General features: G+C 41.2%; 1 protein-coding gene across 3 annotated transcripts in view; it reads right to left on the bottom strand.

The window, feature by feature from the left end:
• The window catches only part of KLHL29 (kelch like family member 29), a 395,104-nt gene extending 371,068 nt beyond the window's left edge, over positions 1–24,036 (bottom strand). For all 3 annotated transcript variants that reach the window (XM_042032873.1, XM_042032874.1, XM_042032872.1), the window contains exon 1: positions 23,967–24,036. The gene's annotated coding sequence lies outside the window, so the exon portion shown is untranslated. The remainder of the gene's footprint in view (positions 1–23,966) is intronic.
• Positions 24,037–24,052: the final 16 nt, after the last annotated feature.

The raw sequence follows: 24,052 nt of genomic DNA on the forward strand, positions 1-24,052 counted from the left end.
ATAGAGTCTAAAAATTTCCTCAAAATCAGTTTGGTCTCAGTTTTGGTTTTAATTTACACAGAATAAAGTCAGCTTAAAAAATCCCAGAGACTAGATCAAGACAGGAACTGATGTGCCCCTAGTGAATGGGTTTTAAGAATCCCAACTCCAATGGCTTTTATTAGAATAATTTTAATATAAAATTCTTGCAATTATGTCCTTCTTCAGTGTTTAAGTTTTTAATGACAGGTACAAATATCAAAGCCCAGCTGAGTCCAAATGGTGCCAAAAGGCTGATGCTACCCTGGTGCACACCCTAGAAGAGTCTCACTTCTACTTTTCCACTTATCAACTGGACCAAGACAGGCACCTGCAGCGTTTTCACAGCACAATGGGAGAACTTATTTAACTGTTCCTATGCCCAGTTTATCTCAAGGACCTGAGCTCAGAAATTCTTATGAACTGCGAGGGAGGTGATTCTGCCCCTCTACTCCACCTTCTTGAAACCACATCTGCAGTGCTGCATCCAGCTCTGGGGCTCTCAGCACACAAAGGCCATTGACCTGGTAGAGCAAGTCCACAAGAGGCCACAAAAATGACTGGAGGGATGGAACACCTCTCCTGTTAGGAAAAGCAGAGTTGGGTTGTTTATCCTGGGGAAGAGAAGGGCTCAGGGAGAACTTATTGTGGCCATTCAGTACTTGAAGGGGGCCTATAAAAAGGATGGGGACAAACTCTTTAGCAGGGCCTGCTGCAATAGGACAATAAGCAATCATTTTAAACTAAGAGAGCTGATTTAGATTAGATATAAAGAAGTTTTTTACAATGAGGGTGGTGAAAGGTGGTAGGTACCCCATCCTTGGAAATATTCAAGGTCAGGTTGCATGGGACTCCGAGAAACCTGACGTAGTTGTAGACATCTTTGCCCATGGCAGGTGGATTGGACTAGACTTTAAAGGTCCCTTCCAACCCAAACTATTCTGCCATTCCTTGAAGTGCACTCAGTATGAGTGTATCTAATTTGAATCTTTGTATTTCAACCATATTGGCCATGCACCTGACAGCTCAGCATTCAAACATTCAGCTCTGCGTAACCAAAGATGGTCTGGTTAAGTGCTGGCCATCAATCACAGCAAAATAAAAATACTCATATGGAAATGATGCAAGAAACCTTCTCTTAGGCAGGAATATCAGCCTTAACACAGATCCTGGTTTTGCTGATAAGCCTTGTTAAATGAACCATGTTTCCAGCATGCCTGAAAAAAATTCTCACAGACCAGAAGGTCCAAGCAAGTTGCAGCCTGGAGTTGATCCAGAGGATTCCCCATGACAAGGGATAAAATCTATCTCTGTAGACTTCAGTGATCCCCGAATGGCTTGAGATATGACATCATCCTGAGTTCAGTTACACACAGACGACTGTTCCAGAGAGTTATGACATCCCATTGCTCTTCATGCTCTAGCTACCCCAAGTTAGTCATCAATCTGGTTTACCACAGGTCCTGAAATCAACTTGCGCTTCTTCTAAAGTCATTGGAAGTACTTCAGCATTTTAGAGTGAGGTTGTAATACCCTGAAAATAAGAACTTCAGCATCAAAAATAGCTATTTGTAATCTTCCAAACTTGCCAGCAGTATGCAGCTAATGGTGCACTGGAGACCAAGCATAATCAACTCCTTCAATGTGGTTTTCTCATCATATTTCTCTAAATAAAGAAGATTCTTAAAAAAAATATCACTAAATGTATATGCCAATTATATTTCTAACAGACGTTAAGAGTTTGGTGACAAAACTTAGAAGAAGTTTATTAGAAGCACACTTCAGATGAGATTAATTAAGAGTATACAAGAAAGCACCAATTCTGTGCTGAGTTTACCAGGACAATATAAAGGAATGCATCCCTGGCCACAGACGGTACAGACATCTATGCCAGGCAGGAGACACTGATCAACAAGTGCTTCCAAGAGAGCAGCAAGCTTCTTTATCTGCTACCTAGAATGAAGAAACAACATTCAGGTATGAGTAAAAATGGCTTCTTCCTTGACATTCTGGATGTTAAAAACATTAAGGAGCTTCTGCTACATCACCTCATAACTGTCTTTTGCAGTCTTTTCTCGGCTAGAAACCTCTGAGGCTCTTGGCTTGGGATCACTGTACCGATCTCCTCGTTTGAGTCCTGCTTGGTGAAGCAGGAAGAGGTAACAGTGGCACAATTCATGTTTTACTGTTACCCAAAAAAAATTGTTGAGATACCTAGGAAGACATATGGAATTGTGAAATTCAAACATCTGATTAAAATACAGTTCAATGAATTATGCATTTTCTTTCCTGTACCTTACTCATAAAAAATTTAAAAAATCAAGAGGGAAACCTCCTTGATACAGAGGGAGAAGAGCTCCACCCCACCTAATCATTCACTAAGAATTAATGCATTTGCCAAAACAGGTCCTCTGCCACCTTCAAACACATGTAGAAGCCTCCCCTGTTGCAGGGATTTGGCTTGTGACTGTGACACAAACCAGTGCCTCGTTCTTCATGTCGGTAGCATGGAAACGCTTCAGACACAGCCATTACCTCTCTCAACAGCAACATGAGAATTTCTTCTACAGTCAGTTTTCACTAATGGTATTCACAGCCTCAGAGTCAGCAAAGGATTTGGCAAGACTCGCCCTAATTTCACTTTGTACCTTCTGGAAAAGCCGTGGGTAACAGGAGAGGCAGCTCCGAAGGGTGGAACACAAGAGCGGCTGAGCTGCACCACTCACGCCCCAGCACGACAGGGAGAGGTGAAAGCCAGACCCTGGCCCAGGCTTGGCAGCACAGGAGGGTCTGCAACACCTCTGGCATCTTCCAAAAAATCAAACCTGAATCACAGAGCAACTGAGCCGTGACAGACAACACAAGTTTGCTGCTGTCCTGGTGGGCTCCAGGTAGCTGGTTCTACCCTGTTAAGGAGGAAAGATTAAGTAATGCCTTTAAATTCAGATCAAGCCAAAGAGTGCTTAGCAGTTTACCGGGCCTGGCCCCAATAACTCGTTTCCTTTTCTTTCCCTCTTCTAAAATTTGCGAATAAGTATCACAATAGAATCTAATTAACATTCACTAATGAGTGGGATACCAATTGCTAATCCAAAAGAATTTGGTTATGTGCAAGTAAGCAAACAAGTTAATGTACCATAAACTGTGTTTTGTTCATTTATTTTGACAAATGTAGTTTGCTTTTAATTATGATACTTCCTAGCAGACTACTTTGCCTGCCTATTTTGCTGAAGTTTGCTGAACTCTCATTGCTATTATACTTTTCCTCAGAGCTTCTATTAAAAAAAACAACAAAACAAAACAAACACAATAACAAAAAAACCCCAAACAAACCTCCACCCCAAAACCAACTGATCCAGCAAACACTGGCTGCCCTCTCTCACGAGAAATGTAGTAGTACAAGATCTCAAGAAAACTGCTTGACTGATGCTCCACATTTTGTGTTTCTGAACTACCACTGAGGGGAAGGATCCACTACTGATACTACATTGTGCTGGAAATGTTTTCATTTCAGGAATCTTTCCAGTGGGACTAACAGCTCTTTGCAGAGCAGATTTGGTATCTACCTGTGCAGCTGATTTTCTTTTCAAGCTAAAGATGTCCAGCTGGGTTCAAAAGGAAATCCCTTTCTGTAAAAAAACACATTTCAACATTTTCCTCTAACTTAAGATTTGACTGGTTTAAGTTTTTAAATAGTTTAAGCAAGCTCTCCATCAGTGGGAGTTCCTTATTGCTGCCCTGCTTAGAATATTGCTTAAATACTGAACTTGTCAGAAGTGCCCTAAGCCAGTAACACACAACATTTCTGAAAACATTTAGCACTTTCTTCTGAAGTGTGTAACAGGCTTTTCTGGACTGTCCAACAAGTTTTTAAGGGATACCTGCTTAGAGTGTTGAACTACTGATTTTAGTTTGTTGATTTTTTGGGTGTTTTTTACATCAAAAGCAAGGAGTGCAATCCGTAACCACAAACTTTTATAGGACAGTGTAAACCCTGACCTTTCTCATATTGAAAGCACAAACCTTTGCCTCTTAGTTAAGATGTAGGTGGAAAGCTTGCATAGACAAATTATTAACAGTAGATCTTGGGTGCACTTTTTCAAGATTATAAGCCAGGCAGTTGGCAACTATAGAGGACCAGCCCAACTCCAGGGGTTGGCTTCCATTCTACGAAAAGATTGTGGTCTGTACTCCAGAGCTACCAAACACATACATAATTTGGCACATACAGCTTTGCTGGTTGGGTGAGGTGTCACTGCCAGATGAAAGAAGTAGGTCACTTCAAGAAATGCTGCCCTATGACAGCCTCTCAGTCCTGTTCTCAAGTGGCAGTCAACCACAAGGAGCCTAACAGGGAAATGGGACCTCATGACCTCTCGATCCTCAGGTCAGAGCAAGTCCTGCCAGACCACAGAAGTGTTGGCTTGGTTACAGGGAGTAAAAGAAGGTGGCCCATCCAGTCTGTTAGAAAGAGCATGTTCCCCCAAAAGGGTGAAATACTTTTATATGTTTTCTCCCATAACCACCATTCAAAGCTTGAAGGCTTGTCATAACAGCTGTATAATTATATTCATGACTGATGGGGAAAAACCCCATCAAGTCAAGAACTAGGTGAGAACTAGGAGATAAGGCACTTAAAGAAAGTAACTAAAAAAGGAAGGTAATTGGCAACATATTCTCAGGCTGGAAACAGGGTCAACCTCTATGAAAATACAGCTGGAAGACAGCTGGACAGTAATTTCCTTCTCAGATGGTTTTAAAATATGGAAATAAAACAATTCAAGTAATGCAAAGGCTTAATGGGTCTCAGCAACAAGATGAGTTATGAACAATGTCTTCAATTGCTACTTCTTCCTTTCTTGAAGCTTTTCAGAATTGCATAAGAAACACTGCAGCCTATCTTTAACTGGAAGTCACTTATTCCATGCAGAAAGGAAGCATTTTGCTCTCTGTAGTTGTTCTATTCTCCACAAACCAAGTTCTTCCTTCTTCCAAAAGGAGTAGTGTCTCCACTTGGGCCATCCATGTTGCATCCCTCTATCAGCAGCTGGCAGCTGTGCTGGGCAAGGACTGGTGCATCACTAAGGCAGCAGTGCAGCAGGTACCTGGCAGCTGTCACAGCAGATTATCCTCTTAGTTCTCCTTTAAGTGCAAACAGAAAAAGCTCTATCATCTCCTTCCTGCACATCCCACTTTCCTTTTGTGGATGTTTCCCTTTTGGACAGTGCTTCAGATTTCCAATACTCTATTTCTCTGATAGTCCTGCTCATATCCCTTAACTCTGCAGCAGTATCACCTACTGCTGCTCTGAGGTCTGAGCTCCAGCCCTGTGCCCTAAGGATAGATGGAGAGGATGAGGAGTTTCAGTCCTACCCCACAGCCCTCGCTTTTCTGTGCTACTGAGAAAGAGATACCTGATAGCTGCTGCTGGTGTCTGGGCATCGGACACCCAGAATGGTGTAAAGGGCTTTTCCTACCTCATGACTCAGTTTTTACAAGCAAAAACCCCACCTATGGGCAATACAGAATAATCCCCACAACCATCCAGCAGCAACAGGATGAGGACTACTCATCAAGACAGCTTCTGACAGACCATGGCCCTGCACTAATTCCATCAGCTCCACTCATCACTGTGCCAGTGCACAGGCTCCTGCACAGCACTGGTGCCAGAGGTATGACTTCGCACTCTACTGCAGATTAGTCACCCACATTCTTCCAGGTTACCAGAACACTGCTGACTCCTTGCAAGAGGCATCTCATTTAAGGAATCAAGCAGTTTGGAGTAGCTGCCCCAATTCGACTACTCACACTAGCAGAAATTATCTAAGAGACCCAAACCATTTAGGACCTTGTGGCTCTATCTATGCTAACATCCTATAATCCCCAAGCCAAAGACCATGAGTTCCCTTTCAGCATGACGACAGTTCCAAGGCAACCTTCGTCGCAGCCTCTTTTGACAAGCTCAGAAACTTGCCTCAGTCACAGCTTTGAAATAATTTTTTTGCCTGCTAGGGCTCAATTCCATAGTATTTTTGCTACTTCTTTGCATATGGTGTTCAGCAGCTCCCTGGCAAGGTCTCTGGGACTGTCAGCCATCACAGAGGCACACACTGGGGCAGACTGAGGGCATTGCTACAGAAGCCTACCACATCCTACAGCCCAGTGTACAACTGAAATAAAGAACAAGTATTTCACAAAATAAAGTGGCAAAATTCAAGTGTTGAAAGCCACAGGCCTTGTTGTGGCAGCATATGACAAAGAAGATTTCTCAATGCTTTTGAGGTGAAGGATCATTTTGCTTTTAGAGAATAAAAAAAAATTATAAAACATTGTCTTGTCTCTGTCTATTCTATGATGACTAGGATGGACAGGCACACTAGAAGTAAATTTCATCTTTAAAAGGCCAGCCAAGTCCTTGGCAGTGGGGCAGATGTGGTTTTATTATCGCCACTACAATGTGCTCGAAGCGCAGGCAAAGCTTCACCTCCCCACTGCAGCCAAGGGCCACCAACCCATCCCTGGGGGCAGGTCACCTTCCAGACTGCCCAGGTACAAACAAACAGTGCTGCCCTACAGGACAACAGATTACTGGAGCCTAGAGAGAAATGTGCAAGTCGCAATTTCTGCCACCAGAACTGGGAGTACATTTGATCTGAGCGCCTCAGGCAAATCCCTTCTCTTCACTGCATCTCAGCTTCCCTGTTCCTACAGCTTTGCAAAGCCTGACATGAAGCACTGCAGAAATGCAGAAAGTCACAGAGCAGAAATGCAGAAAGTCACAGAGCAGAATGGCAAGACAAGGGCCAAACAGACACGATCACCTCAGATTTCCTGAAGATGGTTATTTATTCATTCTCACAGTGTTTCAGGAGTGCTGAAAGTCTGATGCTGAGAAGCCTTAACTGTGATAAAGGTCCAACTGTTGCCAACTGAGTATTTGCTTTAATCACATTTGATGTTGTTCTTAAAGCTGCCTGCCAGCTTATGGAGTCATTTGATTATATACAAGTATTACTTCAAAGCAAACAAGCAATGGATACATTTTTATTTGTTTGTTTCAGTGTTTATAAGTGATATTTTCTTAGAATTTCCAGTGTGAAGGAAATGTTCTTATGTTTGGATCTAATTTTCATGAAAATTGAATAAAACCAGAAAAATATCAGCCACCAAAATCGTTTCTACCCCCCCAGTAATTAAGTTCCCATGAAGGGAGAAAAAAAAAAAAAAAGAAAGAGAAACTAAACCTTGCTATTCAGCCAACTTTGTTTAAGATATATTTCATAAATCAGCTGTGCTCAGCTTAAATCAGCACAAATGAACAGAGAAGCAGAAGCCTTGAGGCAACTGTTCAGACACCTGAGAAATGACAGCCAGAAGCTAAAGCCAGAGAGGGAAGTTGGGTTTGAGGGGGGTTTTTTTATCAAGTTTTTTTAAAGAAATTCAACTTGACTCATTATAAAGGCAACACAGGAAAATAGGTGGGATGGGGATGAGACATACAAGCAGAGATGAGCATTGCTCTGCTGGGGGAATGCAGCACACTCAGATCTGTAGAGGAGGACTCAAACACAAGCCTGTCAGCACTGAAGATACCACTGCTCTGGCCTGAGCTGACAGAAACCTCAGGGACTGCACAGCTTGTCAGACAGAGAGGGCATGCTGTACACTGAGTCATACTGCTCATTCTTCCCCTCCTCTCCATGATCTGTTCCTGAGAGTAAAACCAGAAAGAGACTAAACTTAGTGTCTAATCCTGAGCACAGTAAGGGAAGAGCCAGACTTCAGCAAACCACCATCTCCCGCTGATGCAAAGCTTGGTAAAGAAAGGAAACCTGTGGAAATCCTGGACCCTTGATATACATGTGAGAAATGAGAATTTCTTGACATTAGCCTAGTTCCAAAAATAGAATAAGATCCAATTCAGATTCCCCAAAATGTCCTAATACGTAAAATAACTCAGAAGAACCACTGATTTTTGCAAAAGGGAAACCCCCAACCTTAAAAACATCAAAAACCTGTATTGAAATAAACAGAGTAGATCAAGTAATTTAATTTCAAGGAGAGCTATCCAGACTTTCAGTCCTTCAGCTAAATTCATATGGGCACCATTCTGGAGAGGTCAGAGAAAACCCTGAAACAACTGCTTGGTGAAGCAGGGAAAACAATACCCAAGAAGCCTTTAGTATGTTCGGTTGAGGAATAATGCAGTTTTGAAGTGCCACTATCAAATCAACAGTATTGCTTCCTTACTCTGTGCTAGGCACCCAAATCCATGAGAAATACTGGAGACTCAGAGGACCATAACAAGAGTATTTTGGATGTGGAGAAGCTTATTTGAAGGCAGACTGAAGACTGGATAGCAGACTTGAGAGATGAAATAAAAATGTAACATCATGACTAGCAGAGAGAAGTCATAACTTCAGTTTCTCTCTTCTTGGTTGCATAACAAAGGGAAATTCAATAAAAGCTACAAGTTACAGAAGAGATAAAAATAAGATAGTCTCAAAAATGTCTAACCAGACTGCAGAGCTTGAAGTCAGAAGCTGTCAGGGACAAAAAAAGCAAGAATTGCACCAAAGCACACACACATAATTAAGAACTTCAACAGATTTAAGAGTGTATGATAAAACAAATCTTGGTACAAGGTATTTAACTTCTGGGATAACCCCTGAAAGATACTGTGAGACAAATATAATTACAACAGCCCAAATCAAAATATCATTTCTCCTTTTATAAACAGTTGGCCTTGGGAACTGCTGGAAGTAGGTACTTGATTACATGGACTGGAAGTCTGGTAGCTCCATGGTCGGCTTGTTCTTAAGCTTCATTTGAACACAAAACATTTAGCCCTTTAAAAGCAGTGGATATTTTTTTCTGAAAAACACTTTTTTTAAAAAAAACGGAGTATCACAGAAACTTAAATTCAGACAAAAAACCATTATCATATTTCCCATCTTTCTGGGGTCACAACTGGACCAATAAGACCCATGTGATAAAAAAGCTCTTTACTCCTGATGTATATTAGTTAACCACCTTAGCTGCTCAAGAAGGTACAAAAACTGTAATATTAAAAATTATGTCCTCAAAACATATCCAGTTCTCCAGAAGCAGAACTTACTTGCTGTTTCCTAAAATAAGTTTATTTTAGCAGTCTTAAACCTTGCCAAATTCCTATAATACTTATAATAACAAACAATGCATGCAATCATCACCATATAAAGTTAGTTACTTTCAGTGCAGAGGCTACAAGTCAACCTATGTAAAAAGTTCTTGGGTTGAGTTTTTTTGGTTGGGTTTCTTCAGTTGTTTTGCTTTCTTTTTGTTGATTTATTGGTTCTTACATTATTTTGAGAGTTTTCTCCTTAGCTATACCAAATAGCCATCCATACAACTGGTTTTCCATTTGCAGTTGATCAAATTGATCAAAAAAGTTCAGATTAAACACTAAGAAGAGGTTCTTCACTGAGAGGGTGGTTGAACACTGCAACAGACTTCCCTAGGGAAGTTGTCACAGCACCAAGCCTGACAAGAGTCCAAGAAGCTCACCTTCTGCACCATTAGTGGGCTCTCCTGCTCCCCAAGGAGAGGGCTGGTCAGATAAAACATTAGAAACAACTGGTTTGGTAATTAAAAACACATGGATTTCCTCCCATTCTGCTCAAAGCTGAAAGCATCCAAGATTCTTCCCCAGGCACATGCTGCCAACTCCTCAGCTTATTAGTGGACAGGCTGCTTCAAAGCACAATAACAAAACTAGGGAACTTGTCTTCTGTTTGCTTGATTCTGGAGCTCACAAAATGCAAAGACAGTCTTTTGCTTCTCAAAAATAGGTTTCAAGCAAGGCGGTCACCTGGCTCCAATGCAAGCATTTCCTCCCTGCCCCCTCCAGAGAGGCCTCTGGTGTCAGTATTTAACATCAGACTGAGCAAAGCAGCAGAGTAAGCAAAAGGTGACAAGTAGTTTTTTTGGTATGAAAGGCTTCTGCTGAGGCACATTAAAATACCAATTCAAATACAGAATAATATGCATCTTTATAAGATTTCAGTCTGGTATTGGCTACTTCTGTCAAAAAGCACTTGGCTGTGTGGTCCTACTAACAGAACAAATAACTCAGGGCTTTGCCACAGACCTATATGCCACAATGAAAATACGTTGAAGTTACAGATGTCTTTGAACATACTTTGGAAGTAAAGGAATTGTTTCTGATACAATAACAGTAGTGCTAATAAGTTAACGCCAAGATACAAACAGCAGTCAGGTCAAATCCTTAAGTCACTCTGTAGGAAACCTAGATACGAGCTTGCTTTAGCTCAGAGTTACCCTGAGACCTCATATGGTCCTCACTAATGAAATAAGAACCAGCAGTAGTATCTGCTCCCAGCATAACAGCAGGGAAACCAGATTGCAAGGTTCTTTTGCTAATATGAGTTACTATCATGTTGCGGGAGTTTTGCACTGTTGCAATAATTGCAGATTTAACAGGCTTTTTCATCCTTCTCACCTTCAAATTCTCTCTCCTTCAGAACAGCTTAGTGCTGCCATCTACTTTTTTTATACCCTGTTGATTTCCTCTTCCTAACAGGTTTGGGGTGTTTTATCCTGGCAAAGTTCTTAGCAGACTAACTCACCCACTAAGACAACACTCCCTCACTTAAGTCTTTACAGTCAGGTCCCCACATTTATATGTGGTCTAGCTCATCACCACAGGCAAAATTAAAACCAAAGGAAACAAAATACAGAATCACATCCAAAGTCCCTTTAACACTAATTTACTCTTGAGCCCTCAAATATTAATAAAACCCCACAACTCCCTCAACTCTTAACCACAAGCTATCTTTTACAACCCTTGGGGATATTAAGCTACTAAATTCAGCAATGGCAAGATGGCAAAGACATAGGTCTTTATCAAATCATTTGGACAGTTCTAGAAAGCAAATTTATCTAGCTAAAAATGTTATTCAAAGTTTTAGTCCTAGAGAATTAATAAAATTCTTTTATAGGTCATTTATTTGCACAGACACTAACACTGCTGGAAAAAAAATATTTCCTGGCTAAAGGATATATCATCTGAATAAAGAGGCTGAAAAACATTGAGGTACTTTAGGATGAGACTGCCTGCTGCTGATCAGGCAGAGCTAGTCTTGATTAATCCTCCACCTCACTTTTTCATTGCAATCATTTTAAGGTCTGAGCAACTGTTTCCACATAGCTCCCCAACCACCATTGGTTGAGGGTCTTCACCTTATTTTGTATAGAAGAGTGTTCAGACCAGAGCACCACAAAACCCTTGGAATAAGGGGAAGCCAGAGCACCTTCTGCCTCCCCACTAACAGCACAGAAAAAAGACAGTGAGTGCATCCATCCCTACTGCAGCCATCTGCCCAGAGGTTGTGCTCCAAAGAACTGTGCTCTTGCCTTTTATCTTTGCTTCCGTTATCCCAAACAAGATCACTGTATCCTCTGTGGATAAGGGCCAGATTCTCAAAGATCACAAAGTCTCCAAACCTCCACTCAAATAATTCAGAGCATGTGCCACACACATGCAGAGAGAGTCCCACACAGAAAAAGGCTTTTACCACTGTTCTGCCTACATGTCCCAGCACAGGCTGTTCAGAGCCCTGCCCAGGTTTGCAGCTTGGTCTCACATGACTCCAGGCCTCTGCTGAGGCTGCAAACAAGTCACAGGGGCTCTGCTGGAGAGAATATATTTATCCATAGGGAATCGAAGGGAATTAATCACATTATATGTGCTGTATCAGGCTGACGAAGGTCAGACATCTGAACTAGGGCAGGCCAACCTTCAGCACAGATGTCAGCTTCATGAGGAAGCACCCTGAAAACTGGCCAGAAAAGGTATTTTCAGGAGCAGATTTCTTTTTCCCTTTCTGCAGAGCTTTATTTCATAATGGAAGCTGGATAAGAAAAAGAAAGCAAAAACCAAAATCAAAACACAGTTTTTAAAATAAAAATTCATTTCCTAGCTGTCATCCTTGGATTTTGCATATCATGCCTTAGCATTAACGGCTGCCAAACACAAGATGTCAGGTCCATCTGGCAGATGTACACTTCCCCAGCTGCCAAGTGCTTCCTTTAGATCCAGGGGCTTTGCTATTAACTATATTCGCAAATTCCAGCCTCCTAAATGAGTAGGGCTTCTGAACAGCAGCCTCTGCTTCCGAGTGCCCTGGAGAGGGGGAGCAAGGCTACACTGCAATCATCCAGAGCATCTGCTGCACTTGTGTGGCAGGGAGGGCAGTCTCCTGGTAACCGATGGCTATACCAGCTGTGGGAGAGCTTTAAGGAATTCCTTTCTCCCCAGATTATCCCTACATAAAATTAGAAAGTATTTAGGAAGCAGAGGGGAAACCCAACCATTCAAGCTGACATCATTACTTATTTACATATAAATACAGCCAGGAAATAAGCATATGTATTTATACATAAACAAAAAAGCTATCTGTACAATGTTTCATACATTGCTTTCCCATCCAATATTTACTACTTTATTCATGACTTAAGGAAAAAAACTTTTTCCCCAAGAAACTGGTGATAAAATGCCCTCTGGTGGGCGTGACTGTGGACCTCTACATCAACAACCACCTCCAAAATAGTTTGGAGCCTTCGATATATTCCTGGGATTACTATTTTTAATGGAGTGAGACAAAGCACATACTTGCCTTCCAGAAGAAACAGATACAGCCCTGACTAACAAGCCTGTTTTACTGCTAAATATCTCTGGATTAAAATCATCCCAAAGTTAAAAAAAAGTACTATTAAAATAATTTTAGGAATCATGACATGTTTTAATGTTCATTTTACCTCTCTAGGATATATTTTCATCTTAAAAAATAAGCAATTAAGAGAAACAGAAAAGTGGCATTAAGTTCTGCTTTGCCTCAGCATAACAGAATCTTTGTCGACTGAAATGGAGAAAGGAGGGGTAGAGAAGAACAGCATTTTCAGAGCTTATGAATCATTTTTGTCCTGTTAAAGCACCAGGCACTACTAGGGAGGCAGCTCTAACCGTACAGGAAAAAAATAACAGCCCTTGTTCCAGAAGAGTTTATTGCCAAAACAGAAAAAGCAAAAATGGAAAAAATCCTTCAAATATAAACTGAAGTTAACAGGATGAGTTTTATCCTTCAGATGCTCAATAATTGTGGGTGGTGCTTTCATTAATTTGAAACATGATGAATCTAAAAAAAGAGAGCTTAAGGTTGAAGATGCAGTGACAGAAGAGATAACACAGCAACTTGGGGTCAGAGAGCATGTACAGCTACTCTGAGAATATATATATATGTAAAGCAGACTGCTTTGGCAAGCCAGCCACACTGGAAGAGGAGAGCTACCAGGCAGATGGGACTGCACGAGCCTGACCCTAATGCAGCCAAAAAAAGCTGCAGTTACACACAGAACTCAAGCTGACTCCACATACTTTCTAAGGATCTTTTTTTTTTTTTCTGTGCAACAGCAAAGCTTCAGAGTGGCAGCTAAATAGAAGGCAGAACAGAACACTGAGGTCACACGAAGGAAAATGGAAGAACTCCACTGCTTTCCAGAGTTCCCTGGAAAGTCTTTGTGCTTTCATTTCATACAGAATACAGCACTTTCTCAGTTCACCAGGATGGTTAGATATTTGTTTCCAGCTTCCACAGTACAATCTGCAGTTAACCAACTGCAATGCCAAAACTATTTGCAACTTCCCTCTATACATGGAATGTGAAGCATTTCTGTCTTTTTATAGATGTTTCTGGGCAACAAAACTTTGCTCATGAAGTTGTTCTGGGGTGTAAAAAAATTATATGATTTAACATTCATGCCCTCAAAGAAAAACAAAAAGCTGTCAAAACCCACTCATTTATTTGACGCATGCCTTTATCCAAGTCCTGCATCCCTGCTCTGTATAGAGCTCCTTCCCTCTCTAGTGGCAGACAGGTCAGATACCAATGCTTAGAGCCTGCTCTGGGCTTGGCTAAGATCAGTTTTTAGTTCCAAGTTCTTTTTTTGCTAACAGCCCACACAGAGATTCAGAGTTACATTTACCATTTCTTTCTGAAGACAGAGGCCATGGGTTTCACATAGCAATGCTGTCACATGGTGTTCTCCTGTATGAGCTTCACGATCATCATTCTTGCAAGGATCTCTGGACATTGACTGCAGATACAGTGAAACATTTGTTTTATTACATAGAGCAAGCCAAGATTAAATGCTCTATTTGTTCATGTAATAGTTATACACAATACCCAGCCATTAATCCTAAATTTTTGCCTAAAATTAAAAGTAACATTATCTAGGTAAAGCAAGCACTGATATTTCTTGGATCTTATCCTGGTGGCTGACCTTGGGTTTTTTTATCTTTCAATTTTCTAATCAAGAAGATGTCCCAAGGCTGAATGGTTCTGATTGTTGTTAAATTTCCAATCTTTTTTATATAAAAAGATAAGGGGTTTATGCTTTGTTTCTAGGGTAGAACTATCCTCTTAAGCCAACCCTGAAGTGGCTATAATCAAATTCAAGAGATTACTGGTCTACTAAAAGCCATGAACCGATACCTTGTAAAATTAGAATCTAATATTTAGACAGGAAAAGACTTATAATAAGTCATATGTGATGTCACTTTAGTAAATATCTTGAGGAAATCTGAGCCTGCTCATGTTTTTCTAAAGTTGAATAACTGCCTGATAAACAGTGCAGCCTACAAATAGGAAGGAAATGGTTAACAAGGACTTCCACACAGATTACATACAGCAGAAGTCACAGCAGCCCCCCGGCTTCTCCAGATGAGTGCCTGATGATGCCCTGGTTAACCATCACCTCAAGCAGGAGATGCCTGGGCTCAAGCTGCACCTGCACTTCCATCATAAATTAGTGTTTTAAGCTTCTCAACCTGACCCAACCGGGTGTCATTCTTGATCTCCAGCCCAGGCTACCTTAACTCTGCCATCAGAGCACTGCAGCTGTACACAGTTCTCTGAATAAAGATGCCAGCATGACACAAAGGTTGGGGGTTTTTTTCACTTATATTAGTCTTGAAATGCCATACTTCAATAACTTAGCTACTGCAACAACAATATTTGTCTAAGAATAGTTTTTAGAAGGCTTGAAGGATGCTGCTGTGAACGGTTCAAGTGTGATATTGAAACAGTGAATTTAAGGAAAACTTGCTTCAATTTCTTTTTTAGCAAAAACATACCTGACACACACACAAATGGACTTCCAAAATTTCTCTTTAAGACAGGGGAAAAAACCAAATAAACCAGAATAAAGAGTATTACGGCAATCACAATTCTCCTCTTCATCTTTGGCTGCAGTTCTGTATCCAAATACCACTTTTCAAGTCAATCTCACATTTTACGGACTTCAGGCAAGCCTTATTATTTCCTTAATTCCTATACCATTTCATGCTCTGTTTTTATCTCCTACAAATAACTCAAATATTGGCCACAACTTCCCATTGCCTTTTAGTTCCCAGAGAGATAAGGTTGTGATGTTGCAAAACTCTAACTGCCCAGAAGTTTAGTCATAAAACAACACATTTTTCTTCCAAAAAGGAAAAATGTACTAGGAAATAGGCTTTACTTTCGGACATTCAATAAACTTAAAGAATGGGTAGAACATTTATCTAATGTCTTCAGGGTACCAAATGTAACTTCATTTGACTGCACAGATCTGGGCCAAGGACAAATTTGGCCCATTTTATATAATAAAGAACTGAGGGGAAAGAAGAAAAGGTATTGAAGCACCTAGACTGTACAAACCAGAGACTAGCAAGCAAGTATTTCCTTCCCCCTCTCTTACATTTGCTGTCATCTACTGAGATTTGCAGACTTTTTCTTCGACCTCAAGACCTTCACAGTTGAATTTCACAAGTGATTTGTTCCTCAGGGTAGAGAAGCACTGTGCAACATCAGATACATATTGGAATATGTCAGCTCCACAGGTGTTAACTAGATCAGGATTTGGTCTGCAGTTCAGCAGCTCTTGTGACAATTCACACATCAAGATCAACTGAGAGATTCCCCAGGAGGTCCCACGCAGCCACAACCCACGCTCTTATGTGCTACAGGCAGCTTTTAATCACATCTCATTACATTTGTTTGCAGTCTTAAGGCTCAGACCTCAGAAAGCAAGCAGGTGGTTTTTACTTTCAGTCTCATACAAAGACCATAAGGAATAAAACATTGGCAGAGACAGCCAAAGCCTCATGAATTCTGAATTTGAGAACGGGCATTCAATCCAGCCTGCAGAAAATCCAGACTAGCAACAGTGTAAAAGAGGTAAGAGTTAACTCACCAAAGATCAAACCCAACTTTTATTTATGCCTATGCAACATTGACTTCTGTTAACTACATGTGTGTAACCGGGGGCAACATTTGATCTGAAGCCTGGTACCCTGATGCCCGGCTATTGTAAAACAGAAGCAAAAAGGTAACTACAAACATTTGACTGATGTTGCCTGCAAGTAGGGCACTGCAGACAGCTCTACCAGCAACTCATATTGACAAAATTAAGATGGGGCACGGCAAACCTCCCTAGTAGAAGTAATTGCACAAATATTTGGAGTGTTCTTAAAAAAAAAAAAAAAAGAAAATATGACACTGGGGAAAGGCGACACAAAGCCACAGACCAAGAAATAAGCTACTACATGCAAATACATGCAAGCTTCTCCCAAGTTAATTCTCCTCTTAATGGAATATTGATTGGTATGCTCAATGTTTAGAAATGTGAAACAATGTGGGGGAGAGAAGGAAGGGAAGACAGAGCAGTGACTTTTGTTTAAATGATACATACTTTCCTCATATGATCAGCCAAAAATAGCATAATGAAGAGGGCAGTGCAGTACATTTAACATTTTGCCTTGCATTTTATTAGCAAGTCTGTCAGAAATGACCTGGGAGTGTTAGTCACACACTTTTTGTGCCCTTCTACAGGAAGAAGGCAAAGCATTTTTCATAACCTCTCATCACACAATATCCTTAGTGTATCTGGTATTTCTCTACTCCAAGTAGGATGGATTACAAAGTGTCTGTGGTAGTACGGAGGCTTTTCACATGTTATCTATCAAGCTGTTTGCACAACTGGGGAGAAACCCGTTGTTTGGGGGGAAAAGCAGAGCAGTCCATTGTCATTAGGAACACCTGGCTAAGCTTTGTTGCACCTACTCCTATCCCCAACTGAGAAGAGAGGACAAGAAAGAAACAGTTGCATCTTTGAAGGAGAGCCAGTTTTTAAATAAAAATATTATATGATCCAGTTTTTAAAAGAAACCCTTAAATATAACTAGTATCTCATAATCAAGCAGCCACTTATTTCAGCCTTCCAGAAATTTCTACCTACTCCAGTGACTACCAGTAAAATTTTAGAAAAAGCGTTTCTTCTACCCTTTTCCTTCTTTCATTCATGGAGCCTTCAGAGATATCCCTTATAGCCTCCAACTCGTTTTACTAAAAAGCCACTCAGTAAGAGGGCAAAAGTAAAAAACCAAAACCTCAATCAGAAGAGCCAGCTTCCACGGCCATCAGAGCTCCTAGCCCTGATAATCCAAACAACAACATGCTAAATAGCTCTGCTGAGCCATCCCATATTAAGGATACACTTAAGAATACAGGCACCGTCAAGGAGCCATTTCATTGTGTATAGGTTATACACATGTATTTTTGTGCTCTACTGCTTGTACTAAAACATAAGAAACTTCATACAGCATTAGCAGCCTCTCTGCCACTGCTTTTCCAAACTTTATGAAGGGTTAATGAATAAGCTCAAAAAGATATTGCTTAGCTTGATTCTGTAGCATTTCATATAGTTTCAAAAGTATTTTCCAGACATTTATATACCTGACAACATTTTGTAATATGAAGTGTTCCAATTTGGCATTGTTCCACCCTTGGCAGGCAAGAGACAATAAAAATCAAGAGAAAGTGAAAAATGAAGTTTCTGAAGTATACAATATGTCAGGAATAATTTAATGAATTCAGGTGCTCAGCAAGCTACAAATCAACCAAACTCTGCAATACATATATATATTTCAAAGCACAGGTAAACACAGCTGCATCCACTTTAAAGTTATTCCATGTTGTGTGATTATTGCAATGAACTTCCTGAACTCTTTCACCTCTCCTTTTGATCTGGGGTTTACCTGTGGCTGGAAAAACTAACAGCATTTAAATTCTTCTCCCTCTAATTAAGGGAGAAAGCATATTTAAGCCTTAGACTGAGAAAAGAAACCTTTCTTTGACTAGCTACAGTATGCTGCAATTGCAAATCTACTAACATTGCTTTTGCAGACCAAAACCAAAACCCTGCAAAACAAGGTCTGACAAAGCATATCTTAGAGCAGAATTACCCGATTTAAATATTAATTACTCATCAGCATGGACTTTAAGAAGTGTCTGAAGCAAAAGGCTTTAAATCACACTTTAAACCCAGGATTTCTAAAGTCTGCACTGTCATGCAGACTTTGGTTCTGGGATGGAGGTTTTTGGATTTGTCTGGGGGGCTTTTTAAAAAAAAAACAAACGACAGGATTGAATATTGATAATGAGTCTTTCTCCAAGTTTCAAAAATATGAAGAGACATATGAATAGAGTCCAGCTCAACAAATTAGGCAGATCTTGAATTTGAGTCCTGCTACAAGACAGTGTTATTGCCTCAGATACCTCTGTATCAACTTGAAGGATTCTTCACAGTATCTCTCAACTGCACTGACAGTCCAAGAAGCACTCCTGCCAAGGCACGCTTAACAGGTTTTAGTTAACAGCAATGTTGCAGAGGAATTTTATCAGTGGCAGATTTTCTTGCAAACTGCTGCACTGAACAAGTTCAAATGCACACCTTGAGATATAATCTGGTTCCCAATCAAACTGCATACTACCTGTACTTATGTAGAGTTGAGCTCTAAAACTGGAGACTGACCCAAGAAAAACCAAACCTCAGCAGAAATCCCAGCACTCAACATCACACATCACATAGCATATTGTAATGGATGGCAGTGAATTAAACAAAAACACAAATCACAGAAAGCTACAAAAGGAACACTGAGTTCATTTTAAAATAAGTCTTTGTCTGTAGTTTCAGACTGTTTCACAGAATCAGTATTATTACTGCAAGCCAGCACTACACATTACCTGAAATTTAAGACCACAAAAAACCTGTGTTTTTGTGATGTTAATGCCAATTATGGCCAAAACCCAAGTAGAGAATATCTGAAAACCTAAACCTAAGCACCATAGATTAAAAAAAAAAAAAAAAGAAAAAAAAAGAAAGCAGCACATAAAAATTAGACAAAATGGTCCCATGTTCCACATATCGTAATCCACAACATAAAATTATTTATGGAAGAGTGTGACTAGGAATTCAGTTACCGTCATTTATCAGATGGTCAAGACAGCTCAGAGGTAACTGGCTGCATAACAACAGCACCGGGAAGGCTTCAGGGCACCGCTTGTACCAGGTCTGGTTTCACTGTACCAGGTAAACGATGCATATTCACACCCTGGGAAGCTCTGTTGACTTGCAAAAACCTGACAGAAAGGCGTTCCCGTAAGAGATTTCTAATCTATTTCCTTTCAATGTCTTTCTTTATAGCTGAGGAGGAGTTCTTTGTACTTCTGGTAACAAAGGAAACACAGAAGTGACAGGAGGATGTCAAAGCTGTTTATGCTTCATACAGCCTCACACTCGGAGTTGCTGTTGGCAGTTTACTTCTTGGGAAGAGCATCTTAAACCTTCAAATAGGAGCTCCACCTTCCTACAAGCAACTTTATGGAAGAGTTAACTGCACAAAGGGATGTTGAAACCATTCCCCACGCTGGATAAGCCAACATAGAACTAGAAATTTTTTTAAAACGTGACAAAGGGCAAAGGCAGTTATTCAGTTAACCTGCAGGTATATTCAAGCCAACATCATCTAATTTGTATGTTCATGGGCTTTAGGATATACGTTTTACACTTTCTTCCACAGAGAAGTGAGTACATCAAGGAAGTGATTAGATACACAAATAAATCACAGAATCTAATGATACTATGTCATATTTAAGGTCACTGAATCAGCACACTGTGCAAAATAGAAGATCTGGAGAGAAAAAAAAAAGCAGAAGGACCACATAAGTCACTAACTCATGCTGAGATTTTTAGCTAGCTACAAGTCTCGACTGCAGCACAAAGAATTAGTGATCTGAAAATGATGTAGACTTCAGTGCTGCACTATGAAGTTGAGGCTCTGCAAATAGAGCAGCTTTGGGATCAGGCCCTCAGCTGTCTGGGCTCCCTGGGTCCATAGCCTACGGCAGCAAATTCAAGTGATCGATGGAGTTTAGTGGACAAGTCATTACAAGAACTTGAGTAAGGCCATGCTCAACCTAAAGAAGGGAGGATAAAAAACCTCAACAAAAATATTAAAGAGAGACCAAAACTCCAAAGTCCAACAGAAAACTCCAAATGAGTTTTAAGATTAAAAAATAAATTGCACAAAAGAGGTATGATGCAAGTTACATGGGTTAAACAAGATGGGACAGCCTGGAATTTCTCTCTCCATTACCAGATCATGGGGTACTTTTCCCACCCTAATGCTGTGTGTGAGTTTCCACCACAGCACACAGAGGCAGGAAGGGAAGGAAAAAAGAATTTTTTCTGGCCCCTTAATTTTTTATTTTCTTTTTTTTCTTCTGTGCTTCAGAAGAACTGGGTCCATCAGGTATCGGAACTAAATTAAAAGGTCAGGAAAACAAGTAGGCATGGACAAGACTGAATTGCACATGAGCACAGAGAAGGAGAGACACAGCACTGGGATAAGCGCCAACAACTGCAAATAGTCACGGTCCCAATTCTGGTGGTTGCCAGCACAGTCCAAACCCGAGCGACTCCGAGGGACACCACGGATCGCAACCTGGGAGAGGAGGACGCATGGGAGCAGAGCAACATCACCAGAGAGACTCTCACAGCAAACCTGGGCATAATGAATTCTCCTCGCAAACAGGCACTAAAAGTGATAGCACCAGATACAGTGCTCAGTAAACCCAAAAATCACATTTAATTCCTAGGTCCATGCTTTCCTCTCCTTTGATTGAGAAGATTTCCAGTCAAGATACACACTATATACTTTTTATTATTGTTTGAAGAAGAGCAGCAACACTGGCAGCATGCTAATCTAGAAGCCGAGACAAAACAGAGCTGGTTACTTTCTTCCCTCAAGATTTCTGCTTCGAAAAAACAAATGAACAAGGGTTTGTTCCTGCACATCACCACTTTGTTTCGTTTCAGCAAGACTGTGACAAAATCTAATTCATTGTGCCATGTATCTAATATATTGGGTACCTGAAGTATGACCATCACTCATTAGAAATGTAATTAAAAAGTGGCAAAACTAGATCCCCCCCTCCCCAGCATGCAGATGAAAACCAGTAACCCTGCCTCTATTTGTAACCATGACAACTATAGAATATTTTATTTCGGTAATATAATTCACACTGAACATTTGCTCATAGGTTTTGTTGTTAAGGGAAAGGTTGACACACTGTGCACACATTTCATAAGCTACTGAAGACAACAAATGCAGGAAACTCAGGCAGTTTGAGACCAAGAGCCCAGTTTGTATTTCGGAGTTCATTTAAGACCCTTTATTGTAAGCAAAATGAACATGAACAAAAATTCATCCAATTTAAGTGTTACAGGTCATTACTTGCAAGACAACTACTTGGTATGACAGTATGTTTTTCCAGTTTTAAATAAATCATAGTGATACCCTCATATTTTCAAAGAGTTAGTTACTCAAACACCAAATGTTAATTTTCAATTAAAATACCATAAGCATTATTAGGAAATATCAATATGGATGTTATGAAAAAAACCAGCTACACAAAACAAGGCAATGAAAAGCATAGTTTACACATGCAGACTAAGTCTTATTCTGGAAGGGTCACTAAATTGTTTGCATAGCTCCTATATTTCATCTTAAATTGAAGACAACTTCCAGAAATACACACAGTAAGAACAGGTTATAAGAACAAACAAACAAAAAACCACAATCCTGAACACTATTCAGAGAAGATTAAACAATCCCAAGCATAACTAAAGTTTGACGCAGATAAATGTCAGAGTAAAATATTGCTGTACTTGATTTTTCTCCACATGGGAAAAAAAAATAAAGCCATTAGCAGTTTAAACCAGAATACAACAATAACAGACACACTGTTGCTTTGGTTTGGAGGCAAACAATAATAAAAAAAAAAGAATAAAGCTTGCTGGAACAATATCCCTTTTCTCACATAGATCCTATCTTTCAAGGAGGATTTAAAGTTTCAGCAGATTGCTAATTATAAGAAACAATAATACTGTTATCTGCAGTCACCTTAAAGCTACAGTAGTTTGGGTTTTTAAAAGTCCCTCAAAAGAAGAGCCTGATAAACATGTTTAAATGGGTGCAAGAGACTCACACGTGCCTGCACACACACACACACACACACTTGCTCAGTTGTTTTCAAGACTATCAGGTAAAAGAAAGTTTCTTCATTTATCGGAAATATGCTGTATATAATCTTCCATTTAAACAAGTAATAAGCCTGCAGCAAACATGCACGGCTTTTTCCTTCATTGATGGAAAAGTGATTAAATCCCCCTTAATCTAGTTACCAGAATGCTGTATTTTTTTCTATGCAGTTTTCATGTACAGTAACAAAAGATAAGCAGCCAACTACATGACCAGGGCTCCATAATTTTGGGTTGTGGTGGGGAGATAAATCTGTCTCCAGCGTTCAAGGAGTATTTTCAGTTTAATAAATGAGACCAGAGGAGGAAAAATAAAATAATCTTGAAGACGATGAGCACACACTGTTTATGAAGTGTACGACAAGCACCACCATCCATCCATCCCCAGAAGTCCCTTGCTCCAGACCCTTCTCCACCCTCCGGGAAGGCACAGGGACCTGGACCCAAAATTCCGGGGACCACAGACCTGCATCCTCACACGACAAGGACAGCTCGCCACATCCACTCAATGTCAAAACACAAAGTAGCTTTTCCCTCCCAGCCTAAGCCAGACCTTCTGAAACCCGGTACCCAAGGGATGCACCTCTGTGCTCCGAACGGCACCAAGCAGCAGTTGTGTTCGGAGATAAGTTACAGGAAAACAACCCTCAGGGAAAAAAAAAAGAAAAAGAAAAAAAAAAAAAAAAAAAGGGAAAAAAAAAAAAAAAAAAAAGGAAAAAAAAAAAAAAAAAAAAAAAAAGGAAAGCATCAATGGAAAAGCACAGCAGCAGCCAAACAAACCTCACACCGGCGAGGACATGTCACCAGCACGGGAATCGTACGAAGTGCTTTAATACACGCACACACACACACATATACATATTTAAGCAATACTGTGCCGAGAAGTTCCTCGTATGCATCACGCGTGGGGATGTGGAGAAGCAAGAAGGGGGGAACGGGAATGCATGCCAGGCACAGGGAGAGGACGGGGCTGGCCGAGGCGCTTGGGAAGCAGGCAGGGAGGGAAGCAGGCTGCCTGCGGGGTGCGCGCCGATCCATGCCAGGCAGTTCCGCGGCAGCTCCGGGCGCGGGCCCAGGGATGGGACGGAGGATCCACCGGGACAGCCGCCCCCAGAAGGATGGGGGTCCGCGGGGACACCGCCACCCTCGGGACTGGGGCGGGGGGGGCAATTGCGCGGCCGCCGCCGCTCCCCGAGCGAGCGCCTGAAGTTGTGCGTGCGCGGCGGGGGCGGAGATCCCCACGCCAAGATGAAAAAACCCTGGAAAAAACCCCAAACCTTCACGGCAACATTCTGAGGGCCCGCTGGCCCCCGCACGGCACCCCCCAGGCAGCGGGAGGAACGCAGGAAGTTTTTAATGCGGGCAGCGAGCGCAGGCGCAGGGCAGCCCCAGCCCCACGATGCCCGGCGCGGCGGGCGGGCGGCGGCGGGGGCTCGGCGGGCGCAGGGCACCGCCGCGCCGCTTACCTCCCTCCGCGGGGGCGCAGGCGGCCGCGTCCTCAGGCGGCGGGAGGATGCGCGGCGGCGGGAGGCGGCAGCGGCGGCTTGTGCAT

Source organism: Corvus kubaryi, unplaced genomic scaffold (assembly GCF_017639235.1).
Source record: "Corvus kubaryi isolate FWS band 111438036 unplaced genomic scaffold, C.kubaryi_AGA036_p1.0 37354, whole genome shotgun sequence".
NCBI classification, from domain to species: domain Eukaryota; kingdom Metazoa; phylum Chordata; class Aves; order Passeriformes; family Corvidae; genus Corvus; species Corvus kubaryi.